Raw genomic sequence first — 16,794 nt, forward strand, 5'->3', positions numbered from 1 at the left:
AAAGAGACTTGACTTTTATATCATTTCTGAAGTTAACTTATCAGTGTTTTCCATTCCAAAAATAACTGAGAATTTGGCCACTCATCCTAAGTATGGGATTGTTCACTCATCCACTTAACAAACCCTAGCATAGTGCACAGATCAGAAGATATATATCAATACAACAAAACATTCTATAATAGAAAGCAGTTTTAAATGACTACAGAAAATGCAAATTAAAACCACAATGAGATACCACCACACCCAGTAAAATATCTATAATCAAAAGAACAGATAATACCAAATATTGGCAAGGATGTGGAGAAAGCAGAATGTAAAATATAAAATGCAACAGCCACTTTGGAAAACAGCTTGGTGGTTTCTGTTAAAGTTAAACATATGACCCAGAAATTCAACTCTTAAGTATCTACCTGAGAGGAATGGAAACATGCATCCATACCAAGACTTGTATACAGATGATCATAGCAGTATTTTCATAATAGCCCCAAACTGGAAACAATCCAAACGTCCATCAACTGGTAACTGGATAAACAAAATGTGGTATATCCACACAATGGAATACTACTCAGCAATAAAAAAGAACCAAATATGATACACTCAACAATATGGATGAACTCAAAAACTGCATGCTGAGGGAGGCCAGTCTCAAAAGACTGCATATTGTATGATTTTATATGACATTTCTAGAAAAGACAAATTATAGATGCAGAAGCAGATCAGTGGTTGCCTGAGATTGGGGTGTGAGCAAGGACTGTCTACCAACAGGCAAGAGAGAACTTTGTGGGGTGACAGAAAGTACTAAAACTGAATTGCACAAATACATGGATTTACTAAAACTCATCAGTATACTTATGGGTGAATTTATGGTATGCAAATTAGACCTCAATAAAGCTGTTTTAAAACAAAACTACAGGAGCGAAGGGGCAGATATCTGCTCAAGGTGGAAGAAAGGGTAGGGAAGGCTTTAGAAGAGAGAAATTTTGAGATAATATCCTGATAACGGACATTTAGCTGAGGCAGGGATTTAACAGTGTGCAGTGGCAGGAAGGCATGAAAACTCAAGTAGCATTTGGGGAGGGAAAAGAAATAGGTGACACTGAAGGACAAGCTGCACTTAGAGACGGGGTAAGTGAGAAAACGAGAAGGTGTTAAGAAGTTGGTACTTCATCTCATAGGTCACGGGAAGTCACTACAGAATCTGAAGGGGGCTGAGTGACCATCACATTTGAGTTTTAGAAAGCTAACGCTGGAGGCAGTGTAAAAAGAAGATGACTTAGAGATGAGGGGAAAAAAGCAAGAGGCCGTGTCCAGGTAAAAGATACAGAACCAACTATTTAGTTTCTAATGAGGTGGTGGGAAAGAAGACAGTTTCTAATCTCAGCAGCTAAGATGCTGGTGTCACTAAAACAAATAAGGACGACAGGAGCAGAAGCAGTTTGGGGTAAGGTGGTGACATAAATACTGTTTCAGGTTGATTGTGAGGTGCTGTCAAGATATTCAGGTACAAATATCCAGCAAAGAGTTGCAGAACTGGAAAGAGTCTGGGGTTGACGCTGTGCCTTGGGGAATTCTTAGCAAAGAAATAGTCACTGAAACCACTGACTGTTAAGATTGCTATGGACTCACATAAACGGCAAGAACTTAAGGCTCAAGATCAAAAAGGCTAATTATAGGGAACTCCCTGGCGGTCCAGTGGTTAGGACTCCTCGCTTCTGCTGCCGGGGGCCTGGGTTTGATCCCTGGTCAGGGAACTAAGATACCTGCAAGTGTGCAGCCAAAAAAAAAAAAAAAAAAAAAAAAAAAGGCTAATTACAGAGTCTACCCTGTCATCCACGCAACGACATTAAGAAAATGCTTTTCCTTCTGTTGCTGTTCTTTTTTTTTTTTTTTAAGCATTAGAAACGTTTATTTGTCAAAATATTTTATTAAAAAAAAAGTGAGAGGAGTGGAGTAAAGCAAGGCTAAATTTCAACTAATGTTGTACCACGATCAGACATAAAAAGACAAAACAAAACAACAACAAACAAAACCCCAATGGTCCTAGCAATTTCAGAAGATTAGCTTCAGTGTCAAAGTCCAGAGCTAACAGAGAAGAGTAGAAGGTTGCCTGTCACTACATATGGTCATTTTAAAGGGAAAGGAGGGGAATTCCCTGGTGGTCCAGTGGTCATGACCCAGCGCTTTGGGGGTGGAGGGAGAAGGTTCATCCCTGGTCAGGGAACTAAGGTCCCGCATGCCACAAGATGCAGGCAATTGAAAAATTTTTTTAAAGAAAATTAAATTTGAAAATTTGAAAATAAATAAAAATAAAGGGAAAGATGTTGCAGGTAGACAGGGAGAGGGGTCAACTCCTAAGGAAAGCAAGGTAGGAGGGATTCCACTGTACAGGAAAGAGAGGCTGCCAGCATAATCCTCACCTAGGGCTGTGCTGTGGTCTTGAAGCAGATGGGACAAGTAATAGTAGGTAGTTGGACACGGAAGCTGCTGCTGCCACTGCCTCCTAAGAGCGGACTCGGTAAGGCTGGTGGTGGAGTGCGCCCTATGCATCATTGTTATACACGGATTCCCCGTAGCCAATGGTGTCAGGTGTGCACGCTGCTCCATACTGTTTGTTATAGTGCTCGGTAAAGTCCGCCACACTACCCGTATGATCTACTGGGCACTCTTCTGACCAGTGCCCCTCTTTCCCACACTGACAGCTGCCACTCTGGTCTCCTATCCCAGGGGCAGTCCGAAGCTGGCTGGTGGACAACTGCACGTATGTTCGTGTGCCTTGAAACTCTGTGCTGTCAAGGCCCCTGACAGTCCTACTGCATCCTCTGCCCGCTCCATGTGTACGAAGGCATAATTTTTCACAATGTCACATTCGGTGACTGAACCATGCTCCTCCAACCTGGCCCAAAGCTCTTGGTTGGTACAAGTAGGGCTGATGTTGCCTACGTGCAACTTGGCTGAAGCTTTGCTCTTTTTCTTTTTTAAATAAATTTATTTATTTATGGCTGCACTGGGTGTTCATTGGTGCGCGCAGGCTTTCTCTAGTTGCATTGAGCGGGGTTTACTCTTCGTTGTGGTGCGCAGGCTTCTTATTGCGGTGGCTTCTCTTGTTGCAGAGCACGGGCTCTAGCCACACGGGCTTCAGTAGTTGTGGCACATGGGCTCAGTAGTTGTGGCACATGGGCTTCAGTAGTTGTGGCGCACAGGCTTAGTTGCTCCGCAGCATGTGCGACCTTCCCGGACCAGGGCTTGAACCCGTGTCCCCTGCATGGGCAGGCGGATTCTTAACCACTACGCCACCAGGGAAGTCCCTGAAGCTCTGCTCTTATCCTTGCTGGCTTCCACGGTGATGTTCACCCTGTGCAACTTGTAGTGGATGGCATCCTCGGCCGCCACCTGGTCCCCTGTGTGCACAAAGCCGTAGTTTTGTGGCTTTTGTTGTTGTTGTTTGTTTTCTGGCGCAGCTTGCGGGATCTTGGGTGCCCCGACCAGGGATCAAACCAGAGTCCTCCCTGGTGAAAGCAAGGAGTCCTAACCACTGGAGCGCCAGGGAATTCCCAAAGCTGTAGTTCTTAATGATGTCACATTCCAGCACCTTCCCACACTGCTCGAGTCAGCGAATCGCCTGCTCTGTGCCCTCCTGGGGCAGGTTTCCGATGAACCGCGTTCCCGTCCTGACAAGAGCCTGCGTGCGGCGGCAGCGGCGGCGGCGGCTCTGGCGTCTCACCGAACCCTACAAAATGGCGGCCGGCGCCCGAGCCCCGGCGGCGCGACCGGGAACTGCTCGCGCGTCAGCTCACGCACGCGCCACTGCGCGCTGCCTCAGGCTCGCGGACGCCATGTTGCTGTTCTTGTCAGTTTGCTCCTAGCAGACCGCCAATAGATTTTACGAAGAGTTACAGATTACAATAAGAACATGCCAAAGATGATCAAACTGGGGACAAATACATAGATGCGAGAGCAGAATGCAGAACATAACAGAGGCAATTGAGACTATATAGAATCTGCTATCTAGAAAGCAAGGTGCATGCTTTAGCTGCCTTTGAAACTCTCATATTGTCAATATGGGTACTAGTCTGCTCTTTCAAGTTAAGGGTACATGGGTCAGAGTCCATCTGTTGCCCTCAGCTCATCCACAACCATCCAAATGCACATCAGTTCTACCATCTTGTCAATAATATACTGTGCAAATTGGCACCCTGGAGATCTACCTTCTAGGACCTTCCCAAAGCCCCCATATGGCTAACACATGGAGAGGACAGAAAATTTCACAGATTGTTATATACAGGGTACTAGGAAATATAGACAAAAGAACAGTAGGCTAAATGCCAGAAGATCCAGATTCTATATTCTTCCACCATGGACAAGTTAATTATATTCTTTGTATGTACAAATGGGAATAGAATGCACAGATCAGATTTTGAAAATTTAAGTGTTGCACCGTGTATGGTAATACTGCTTGAAAGTCTGTCATACCCCACACAACCTCCTGTCTATACAGGGGCCAAATGAGTTAAAGTTGTGCTCTATTATTTTAGGGGAGAGAAGTGTCTTTGACGGTAAAACTTGAATATAATTTACAAGAAATCATGCCTAGAGGTGAAGTATGGCAGTATATCAGAGTCTCCTTCTATACATGACCTTTAATTCTGCTGACATCTATTTCTAGCCTTTGAGTAGGAGAACTTAGAACATGACCTAGAGGCCTTCATTCATCAGGCCCCCACACTCCCACCAACAGTGGATGTAGCCCTTCTCCAACAGTGAGTCGCCCACCTTCCCCTCTGCTTTCTGCTTGGGTGGCCACCACCAAGCCTTGGACCCTATTTCCTGGTCTGTCTACCCAACCAGAAAAGAAGTTCCCTGCACACAGGGTAGAGCTCATTCATTCCTGTGTTCTCAGCACCTGTCAGCATGTAAGGCTCAAAAAATGACCCCCAGGTGAAAGAATGCCAGGAAATTAGGGGGAAAGATGCCAAATGGCACATATTAAAAATAAAATTTTTATACTATTCTATTTTTTTAAATAAAAATTATATGTACTTAAGGCGTTTGAGATGATTTCAGATACATATACACAGTGAAATGATTACTACAGTCAAGCTAATTAACATATTTCTTCTCGTGGTTACCTTTTTGTGTATGTGTGTGATGAGAGCAAAAATTAAATTTTAAAAGTCTCCTGTGCATTGAGTGACAGATGAGTGGATAAACAGAATGTGGTACCTACATACAATGGAATATTATCCAGCCTCCTAAAGGAAGGAAATTCTGACAGATGCTACCACATGGATGAACCTACAAAGCATTATGCTCAGTGAAATAATCCAGACACATGATGCCACTTATATGAGGTACCCTGAATAGTCAAATTCATAGAAACAGAAAGTACAATAGAATGGTGGCTGCCAGGGGCTGGGGAAAGGGGGCACAAGGAGTTAGTGTTTAATGGGTACAGAGTTTCTGTTTGGGTTAACGAAAAAGTTCTGGAGATGCGTAGTGGTGATGGTTGCACAGCATTATGAATGTACTTAATGCCACTGAACTGTACACTTAAAAAAGGTTAAAATGTAAATTTTATGACACATATAACCGCAATTTTTTTTAAGTCTCCTGTGCAGTATTCCGTCTGAGGAAGGATACAGGACTGTGGCCTTTGGCGTATTTTTAGGTGGCTATTTCTTTATAAGATGCATTCTTAAATATCTAATTGATAGCAAAGGGAAGAAAACACATTCAGCATTCACACAGCTCAGTGTCCAAATGTCCAAAGTCATTAATTTGGAAAAATACCACAAGAATCATGAAACTGATTCCGAATTTACTTCTAAACCATGAAAGCAAAAAACGAAGTGTGATTTTAATTGGGTTTGCTGGGAGTGTAAGTGTTGTCTTAGATGACTTGTTTTTTTAATTGTTGGTAATCACTGGCTACCAGTACTAACCTCACTGCCAGAAAAATAAACAGTTAAGTAATTAAAACATTCAAAACCTGAACTAGCAGAGAAAAAAAGTTTGTTTCTAACACTTTCCTTTTAGCATCAATTGTGATTCATATATCAAAAGACTCACCTTTTAAAAGGAGATGAAATAGCTTTCATATTTGACTATTTTGGTAACCAGCTGTATAGAAAACTATTTTATCATCCCTTTTCCCCACCCCCGGACAGAGAAAGTTGTTGAGTTTGAGATTTCTAGATTATAATGTCGAAGTTCTCATGCAAGCAAAACCTCCCAGCGATGTTAGATGTCTTGTCAAGGTAAAAACAGGAAGATTTTTTTTTCTTTGATATCTGTCAAGAAAATATAGAGGTATGCTTATTACTTTCTTTAAAAAGTTCTTTTCCCTTTAAAGAAAAGTGTTGTGTTTATTCCAATGGCAGTTTAACAAATAATCTCAGGTTCTCAGCAAGCCCTCAAAACGGGTGATCAGAATGCAACAAGCTGACAGACTCCAAATTAAATTGACACTCCCCAGCCTAAGGCTTCAAAAGATGTGTGTATCAGCATCGTCCAAAGCAAGTCACTGGATCACTTTTAACGTCTTCGAAATACCAAGGCTTTAAGCCAAGCTCAAACATGGCTGAGGAGAAAAGGCAAGAGAAGGGACTTTGCTGTGTCAACATGGACACCTCTTAGAAGGTCAGTGCAAATTGAAGAGTTACAACCAAATGGTTTTAACCGCTTGGGTGACAACGCACAGGTGACAAGGGGGAAGAGCAAAGAGATAAAAGTGTTAGTGCTTGAAGGAGATGATGCACCCACCTTTGCAGTTCAGCAAACATGGCCTAACGGTGATTTTGTCTGTGGATGGTGAGAAAGGACTTTGCACCAGAAGATCTTATCCCTCAGGAAGGACTAGATTCTAGTCTTAGATTCACAGAGTCACAAAAGAGGAGAGAATGGCCCGGTGGCTCTAAACAGATCCAGTGGAGGGGAGAAACGGAGTCGTGAATAAAGCACGCGTGAAGCACCTACAAAGGGCAGCTTCCTGGGTCCTGGAGAAGCCTGGTACCCCCTCCCGCAAGTCGAGGAAGCTGCCTCGATTCTGGAAGCATCTGGTTCCAGATGAGAAAATCACTTCACTCTTGGTGGAAGAACCTCAGACAGCCATACAGTCAGGGACACATGCAGACCGAGGTGATCAAAAGAAAACACCCAGATTAAGCCCACAAATCATTTTCAATAAGCCTTTCCAGAAAAGCAGTGTGGTGAGAGAAGTCCTGGGGACGTGATGTATTGGTGTGGGGACCGTGGGTAATGATACTCGATTGCACGTTTGAAAGCTGCTGAGAGAGTGGATCTTAAAATTTCTCATTGCAAGAAAAAAATCAAAAAACCAAAAAACAGCCATGTGTGTTAGCTGGGATCCCAGGTAAAAACTTCAGAAAATAAACACCTTCAAAGAACGGAGACTTCTCTCTGCGGTTTTGAAGACGAAGTTTCACATCCGCTGCTCCAAAGGCCCAGAAAGGCTTATTGTGCTGGGGAACTGGGGTGTGCGAGCTTCGAAGACTTAAAACAAATGATCAGTTCTCTCCTTCAGAGACCCTAAAGTCTCCTAAGAAATTCCAGGTGGCAATAAATTAATAGGCTCGCTCTTTACTATGCTTCTATTTCTCCTAGCTTAAAAAAAAAATCTTAATCAGAAACAAAATTATTTCTTTACCAAAGCCTTGATTTCTGTGTGATATCCTAGTTAAACTTGCACATTTTTTTCTCCATTCTGTTTTTTTGGACTCAGAACAATTTCCTCCTCCTCTAAGCAGAAAAGCCTACAGAAAAAGTGTTGGTTGTGCCCTAGTTTCAGGAGGTGATGAAGAGGCAAGTCACTAAAGCCATAAGGAGAAAACTACTACTTGTGGCCCCAGGGAGAAAAAAAAAAAGAATCAGCCAAACAAAGATACCTAGAGTCAGACTGGAACTTCTGGAGCAATCTAAGCCTTACCTCCGAATGCCTAAACAATAGCCTCTATTTATGCACACTTCAAAAGACCTCATTGCATCAGAAGGCACCTTGCGAATAAGATTGCAGCTAATTCTCCCAGCAGCAGAAATGCACTCCTGTAAATAACAAAGCTTCGCTCTGTTATTCATAATAGGGATTAAACCCAGTGGGATAAAATACACAGTTGCCAGGTCATCTTAGTGTAGGGCTCAGCATGGAAAACTGAGTTCTCATTTCTCCTCCACTAAAGCCTGGTGGTTGGCAGAGAAGCCAGTTCTTTAAATGTCCAGTGACGATTTCTTTTGCTGTTAAAGGAGAAATCAGTTAACAAGGAAAGTGCTCTGAGAGACAGTTGAAGGGCACTGAATCAATATTACTACTGTCCTCAGCCCCCATCACAATTGAGTGCAGACCTTCAAAGGAACACATTGTTACCTAAAACTAAAAGATTCCCCTAGCCCACCCCCCCACCTAAAAGGCTGCCTCCAAAGCATCAAGGGCCTGGCCCCCTATCTGTTCCACACCTAGGTTTTTCTTCCCATTCCCTCTCCCTGCCCTGACCCCTGTTCCAGCAAAAACAATCTGTTGACCCCTTGCACACACATGACTTACAGCTTCCGACTTACAGCCTTTCTTTGCCAAAATCTGTATTCATCCTTCAAGACTTGCTTTAAAAGGGCCTCCCCATGACCCCAACCCACTGACAGCTCTTTTTTGCACGTAGTTCATATTGAGTTTGCAATCAATTAAAAGTTTAATGTTCTTATTGAAATAATTCTATGTGGAATAATATGTTGTCTGGAATTTGCTTCAAAAAAAATCCAAGGATAGGAGTGGAGGGTGGGGCATTCGGGGTGGGCCCCATGTGGGTTCATCAGAGGGGTCTCTCTACTTTTTTAAAAAAGTTTTTATTGGGCTTCCCTGGTGGCGCAGTGGTTAAGAATCCGCCTGCCAATGCAGGGGACACGTGTTTGAGCCCTGGTCCAGGAAGATCCCACATGCCGCGGAGCAACTAAGCCTGTGCACCACAACTACTGAGCCTGTGCTCTACAGCCCACAAGCCACAACTACTGAGCCCATGTGACACAACTACTGAGCCCGCGCGCCTAGAGCCTGTGCTCCGCAAGAGGAGAAGCCACCACAATGAGAAGCCCGTACACCGCAACGAAGAGTAGCCCCCGCTCGCTGCAACTAGAGAAAGTCCGCGTGCAGCAACGAAGACCCAACGCCTCCAAAAAGCAAACAAATAAATAAATAAATCTCAAAAAAAATAAATCTTGGGCTTCCCTGGTTGTGCAGTGGTTGAGGGTCCGCCTGCCGATGCAGGGGACACGGGTTCGTGCCCCAGTCTGGGAGGATCCCACATGCCGCGGAGCGGCTGGGCCCGTGAGACATGGCCGCTGAGCCTGCGCGTCCGGAGCCTGTGCTCCGCAACGGGAGAGGCCACGGCAGAGGGAGACCCGCGTACCGCAAAAAAAAAAAAAAAAAAAAGGTCTTTATTGAATTTGTCACAATATTGCTTGTGTTTTATGTTTTGGTTTTTTGGCATGTGGGATCTTAGCTCCCTGACCAGGTATTGAACCCACACCCCCTGCATTAGAAGGCAAAGTCTTAAGCACTGGCCCACCAGGGAAGTCCTGGGTCTCTCTACTTTTGCTTATGTTTGAAAGTTTCCATAGTAAAAATCTGAAAATTTTAGTGTCACAAAGCTAGCTAAGGACAACCAACATTTGAACTCAGAATTGCCTGACATTAAGAGCAGAGCCTGCTAGGCTCTTCTATTGTTTTCCATGAATTATTTCATAGTTGCTGTTACTGCTTTTTTTCACTGTATCCAGCTGTATTCATTATTCATTTGACATGAAAAGCCCGGTTGCTCTCCTCAAGGAGAGCAGGCAGTGTAACTGGGGACACAGGTAAACAGATAAATCACAGTGGAATCGTGAGTGTAACAGCCAGGATAGGAATCGAGTGGAAACAAATAAATTTCTATGGGAAAACAGCAATTAAGCCTACTTGGGGAACTCAAAACGGCAGCCCAGCCGGGAGCTGTTATCCCGGGTAGAACTCAAGAGCTAAGCAGGGACGTCCAAGGTGAAGGAGTTTGGGGACAGGAGCGCAACTCGGGCAGAAGTTGTGGTGTGAGTAAAGACGCAGTCCTGAACAGGCGAGATGAGGAAGGAACAGGGCCAGGTGGGGCAGATGCCCTGGTGAGGTAAGTGGAGGCCCAGACTGTGAAGAGGCTTGCAGCCAGGCCAACAGGGCTGGATTTTACCTCTTAGACAATCAGGAGCAAATGCGGAAGTGACATGATCACTGTTGGTCTGTTAGGAAGGTCACTGTCAGCTGTGCACCTAACAGCCTGGAATGGGCTTTTGCAGCAGGTCATAGCCAGGATTAGATACAGAGAGAGTGAGGTACAAAATTTATGGGGACGCCAAAGAACTCAGCGATTCGGATGAATATTATTTTAATGCAATATTTTTTTAGAAATCAAAATTAAAGCCAAGAAAGTCCACGATGGAAAAAACAAACAAACAAATTGTGTAAGTAAAGACAGAATGTCACCCTTTGTTTTACCACCCTGCTTTGTTATGAAACTGCAAGCATCACCCCACCTGTCCAGCCCCCAGCCCTCACCATGCTGGGTGGGTTTACAAGGGTGGGCAATGATATAGGAACAGATTGGACAACATGAGGCTTTACATATAGTTGTATTTTTTTGTTGTAGAGCTTTTATTAACTTTTCCCACTTGGTTGTCAACATGGGAGGATATTTTGATAAGTGGACATAGGGGTGCACAGTTTTCTTTGCCTCAAGTCTCCCATAGAGCTTGGTAGGGCCCTGCCATAGCCCGGGCAGTAAATGAGGACCGACAGCCCTAAAACAAGAGTGTGAAAGAGGAAGAGGCCAAATTCGAGCAACATTTCTAGGGCAGAAATGGGAGAATACATAAATGCAGTAGGAGTATCAGCCTAAAGGCTCAGCTCGAGCACAATTTATACTACCCAACTACGTCATAAACCTTCAGGGTCAAAAATCCCGTTCTCCTAATCTTTTGTATCATCTTGCGCCTAGCTCGATAAATTCCTATTAACTAATTAAGTGGAAAAGAAGAGCTTAAGTCCAAAGCACACACAACTGAAGCCAGAAGTATGTCATTCCTATTTCACAAACTGTCTGTCTCTCACTGAAGAGCAGGACACAGTGGTGAATGTTCAAAACGTACAACCCATTCACGATAACTAAGACCCCCCCCCCAAAATCTAATAAGTTGTTTGAGTGACACTCTCCTGTCATTCTCCCATCTCATTTTGCATCCTTAGAACTAAGGAGGAGAATAATTGAGGCGAGGGCTCTGCTTTTTCATCTCTGAAGCTATGATCAGATTAGAAGAAAGGCTGAAAAAACGGTTGGTCCCACCAGCCTTGGACAATGGGAGAAAATGGGTGGGGGGCTTTGCAGTTTTCTGTATCAAATAGTAACCGATTCCCACTCCACCCTCCTGCCCATGTGATGTCCACTCGGCCCATGTTAGCTTCAGTCCTGTGTCATGGAATATGGCCCCATCTCTGCGGAGCAAATCAGGCCAGTTCAGGATTGTGGACAGTTTAAGTGACAATAAGGGTGAGGCGTCATCCTGATGAACCATCAGGTGTGGAAATGCACTCAAGAGAGACTCACAATGATGGAGGAGGCCTTAATAAATAAAAGCTGCTACCAAACCTAACTTTTGGATGGCTTCGGAAGGCTGAGTTGCTCTGAGAGGGAGGTACAGAGATATAAACTTGCCATCCACGGCCCAGCCCAGGCAAGGAGCTACGACTAAACAGGAAATCGGTTACTGAGCAGTTGAACAGATGTATGAGTGTTCAAAGCACAGGCACCAGGCTATACTCTGAGACATTCTATAAAGTGAAAGCAGAGCTGTGTTAACCCTGACAGATGGGTAAGAGACTCGTGTAAGAGGCAGGACCTGCTTGGGTCTCCCGAAGAACTGAATTCTCTGTGAGTTACTATGAATTATTCAATGCTATGGTTTATTGGGCATCTACTATGTGCCCAGTATATCACAGGCATATTTTTTAAACCACCCCAGAGCCCTGCAATGGAAAGCGCTATCTTTATTTTACAAAAGGAAGCTCAGAAAGGTTGAGTCATGAGCCTGAGTTCATCGAGCTGGCCCTAAAGGAGCTAGATAGAATTCCAACCCAGAGCAAAGCCAGGCTTAGAGTAAGGAGAAACTTTTCCTTTTGAGAGCTCAGTGACGTTCTGGTTAGAGAGAGGTGAATGAGTTTGAGTTTGCCAGTGCAGTCAGATCCTGCACTCAACATTTTGATATTTTATTCAGCATGGGAATATTTTGCATTAATGATGATTTTTAAAATACAATGGATTAAAAATATTATCCATTGTGATTATTGAGTTTGGGGGATGCCCCTTCAATTTGGGTCCCCAGGGGCGTGTCTCACTAGCCTCATCCTAGTGTTGGCTGTGTTCCAGCCTGCAGGCGACCTGTGATAACCTGAATGCAGCCTACAGACAGCTCTCATTTGGGGCAGACTTTTCACTCTTCTCCTGCCTGCCTGATAAGTTTTACATCCAAAGTTATTACCCACCGGGAAAGAGGTTTTGGGTTTTGGGGGGTTTTGGGTTTTTTTCTGTCTGAGTTGGGTCTTCGTTGCTGCACGCAGGCTTTCTGTAGTTGCGGTGACCGGGGGCTACTCTTCATTGCGGTGCGAGGGCTTCTCTTGTTGTGAACACGGGCTCTAGGCGCACGGGCTTCAGTCAGTAGTTGTGGCTCGCGGGCTCTCGAGTGAAGGCTCAGTAGTTGTGGCTCATGGGCTTAGCTGCTCCGCGGCATGTTGACCAGGGATGGAACCCGTGTCCCCTGCATTGGTAGGTGGATTCTCAACCACTGCGCCACCAGGGAAGACCCCCCCCTCCTTTTTTTTTGACTTGCTTGTTTGCTTCTTTTGTTTTCCTGTTCATTTTATTTTTTTCCTTTATCTTCTTTCTCTATTCATCACTGGCTGGGATACTTATAAACAAGAAATGTGTCAAAAGGTGATACATTGGATGACAGGATGCAAAAAATTCTACACAACCCATGAACATATTCAAACGCACTCAAAAAGGAAGCGTCTTAGAATAATTTCACGCCCCCTTCCCAGGGCTGCAGAATATATTTATTTCTATAAGAAATTAGCTTCCAGGGCTTCCCTGGTGGCGCAGTGGTTAAGAATCCACCTGCCAATGCAGGGGACATGGGTTTGAGCCCCGGTCCGGGAAGATCCCACATGCCGCGGAGCAACTAAGCCCACGCGCCACAACTACTGAGCCTACGCTCTAGAGCCCGCGAGCAACAATTACTGAGCCCGTGTGCCACAACTACTGAAGCCTGCGCGCCTAGAGCCTATGCTCCACAACGAGAAGCGCAACAAGAGAAGCGCACTGCAACAAAAGAGTAGCCCTCGCTCACTGCAACTAAAGAAAGCCCGTACACAGCAACAAACACCCAATGCAGCCAAAAATAAATTAAAATAAATTAAAAAAACAAAAAAAGTTATCTTCCATAAGGATCAGCCCTTCACACATCTGCTTCACAGAATTGTCTCTGAGAAAAACAAATACCGTATGCTAACACATATATATGGAATCTAAAAAAAGAAAAAAAGGTTCTGATGAACCTAGGGGCAGGACAGGAATAAAGGCACAGACGTAGAGAATGGACTTGAGGACACTGGGAGGGGAAAGGGTAAGCTGGGAAGAAGTGAAAGAGTGTGGCATTGACATATATACACTATTAAATGTAAGATAGCTAGTGGGAAGCAGCCGCATAGCACAAGGAGATCAGCTTGGTGCTTTGTGACCACCTAGAGGGGTGGGATAGGGAGGGTGGGAAGGAGGTGCAAGAGGGAGGGGATACGGGGATGTGCATATGCATATAGCTGATTCACTTTGTTATACAGCAGAAACTAACACAATATTGTAAAGCAATTATACTCCAATAAAGATGTTAAAAAAAAAAAAAAGAATTGTCTCTGAGCCCTATTACCAGATACAAAATTAAGTACTATGAGCTGAGGCTGCAGGTTGTAGTGGTAGCTGGAGGGTGAAAAGTCATCCTTTTTCCTTGGATTTTATTTTATTTATTTATTTTTCATACAGCAGGTTCTTATTATTATCTATTTTATACATATTAGTGTATATATGTCAATCCCAATCTCCCAGTTCATCCCACCCCACTCCTTCCGCCCCTCTTTCTAAACTTTTGTTTCTACAATGTGGGACTGTTGTGACAAAACACCAGTATGAGGAGGATAACAGCCATGCCAACAGCAAACACAGCTGTTCTGAATCCTAGTCTGCATTTTTGTAAATTAACTAAATACAGTTCTTGGTTCTTTTAAAAATCAACATTAGGAAGCTCATCAACTACACAGGAGAGAAACTGACATAGAAATGGACACTGTCCAGGTACACATGCCCAACCAGTTTTGCATTTCAGCCCTGATTTCAATTAAAGAAGCATTCATTCAGTACCTACTGCGGGTCCAGACGGGATCAGGAATTTGTATCACGAAGACAAAGGGCCAGGTTTCCTGGGAGAGGCTGATGCTCAGCAGGGCATCACCACCTGGACCCGTGTTTTATGGAGGAGAGCGCAGCCCATTAGTTTAATTAAAAAAAAAAAAAAAAAAAAAAAAGCTTGATCTCAGCCCATGTACACTTTCTACAGGACAGGCCAAGAGAAATTTATGGTAGCAGAGGGGGTGGGGCTCTGGCAGGAGTACGATAAAATAAAAGTCTGTGTCCTGGAGTTTCCTCTCACTGTTCAGCAGTTTCAACCTCTTAACAAAACAAAACAAAAAAATTAGTAGCGATAAACCATCAGCAGGACTGCTTTTCGTTGCTGAGGCAGAGGATTATATGTCTGGATTGCTTCTCCAGTTCTCCTAATTTGACCCAGCTAAATGAACATTTAAAAGGAAGGAAGAAAAAATTACCTCTGAGCTCAGAAAATCAGTGTTAAAAGTCCAGATTCTAAAATCCACACATTCTATGCATTCAAAAGTCACTTAGGCTCTCACTCAGGAGCTCCGTCCTTCTCATCCAAATTCTACCAAAGATCTTAATTAATCTGGTTTCTCAACCTGCAGGAGCTTAGAAGGCACATGGCAGAAGGGGCATCCATGCCACTGTAGATGGCTGCTTATAATTATCACAATTGGGGCTATTTAATGATGGTCAGGGCAGATACGGCCCTATTCATCCACAGACAGGCCTATTCATTCACTCACTCACTCATTCATGCATTCATTCATTCATTCAACCAACATTCATCAGACGCCTCCTCTGGGCTACTAATGCTCCTTCAAGTTCCTGGTTAAGACCACCCTCCCTGATGTTAAGTGAGGTCTACAGAGCTGTCAAAGCTCCTGATAAGGCTCCCCCCCTCCACCCCAGTGTAATCTCCTAAGAGACCAAAGACCCTTAGGAACTGCATTAGTTTCCTGTGGCTGCAATAACAGAGTAATAATACCACCTGAGTCACTTAAAGCAACAGAAATGTTATTCTCTCACAGCTCTGGAAGCTAGAAGTCCAAAAGCAAGGTGTCAGCAGGGCCACACTCCCCCTGAAGGCCCTAGGGAAGAACCTTCCTGCCTCTTCCAGCTTCCAGTGGCCCCAGACGTTCCTTGACTTGCAGCTGCATGTCCCCAACCTCTGCCTCCGCCTTCACAAGGCCATCTTCTCTGTGTCTGTGTCCTCTCTTCCTGTAAGGATCCCAGTCACCCTATATCCAGGATGATTTCATCTCGAGGTTCTTAACTGACTACATCTGCAAAAACCCTATTTCCAATTAAGGTCACATTCTGAGGTTCTGGGTGGACATGAATTTTGAGGGGACACTATCAGACCTACCACAGAAGGCTATCGTCAAACTAACTGAGTACCCCACCTCCCCCGAAAGGCCATCAGAACAAATCCCTGAACCTCAACATCCCTGAAGTCCAAGAATCCCTGGTGCCCTTCTACCCCTGCTCTTCCTCTTGCCTCGACTTTCCACACAGCAAAGAGGCAGAAATCAAATCATGTCACTTGGCCTTTCTAACCTTCTGAGGTGGCCCACACTCTGTCTGTGGAGTGGGTTTCTCTCTAAATAAATCTACTTCTTACCTACCACTTTGTCTCTCACTGAATTCTTTCTGCGATGAGACGTCAAGAACCTGAGCTTCATTAAGTCCTGAAACCAGGTGTGTGATCTCAGTTGGAAGACTGTGGGGTTTGGCTGGGTTCAAGTCCTGGCCGCATGGGTTCAAGTCCCAATCTGAGGTGCACGGTTTCAAGACTACATGTCAAGATTCATAATCTTGCAGGTCTATCAGTGGATGTCCAGAGTGAGAACCTTCCCACCTCCAAAACAAGCGTATCAAAAGCAACCACTGTGGGCTTCCCTGGTGGCGCAGTGGTTAAGAATCCACCTGCCAATGCAGGGGACACAGGTTTGAGCCCTGGTCCAGGAAGATCCCACATGCCGTGGAACAACTAAGCCCGTGAGCCACAGCTACTGAGCCCGCGTGCTGCAACTACTGAAGCCTGCGCGCCTACAGCCCATACTCCACAACAAGAGAAGCCATTGCAGTGAGAAGCCCGCGCACTGCAAGGAAGAGTAGCCCCCGCTCGCTGCAACTAGAGAAAGTCTGCGCGCAGCAACGAAGACCCAACGCAGCCAAAAATAAATCAATAAAGAAGAAATAAATTTATATATATAAAAAAGATCACGCGGGCCTCCCTGGTGGCGCAGTGGTTGGGAGTCCGCCTGCCGATGCAGGGGATGCGGGTTCG

General features: G+C 44.6%; 1 pseudogene; it reads right to left on the reverse strand.

Moving 5' to 3' along the window:
• Positions 1-2,413: 2,413 nt before the first annotated feature.
• LOC103089172 (RNA-binding protein 4B-like) overlaps positions 2,414-16,794 on the reverse strand; it is a 42,529-nt pseudogene continuing 28,148 nt past the window's right edge.

Source organism: Lipotes vexillifer, unplaced genomic scaffold (genome assembly GCF_000442215.2).
Source record: "Lipotes vexillifer unplaced genomic scaffold, Lipotes_vexillifer_v1.1 scaffold299, whole genome shotgun sequence".
Taxonomy (NCBI): domain Eukaryota; kingdom Metazoa; phylum Chordata; class Mammalia; order Artiodactyla; family Lipotidae; genus Lipotes; species Lipotes vexillifer.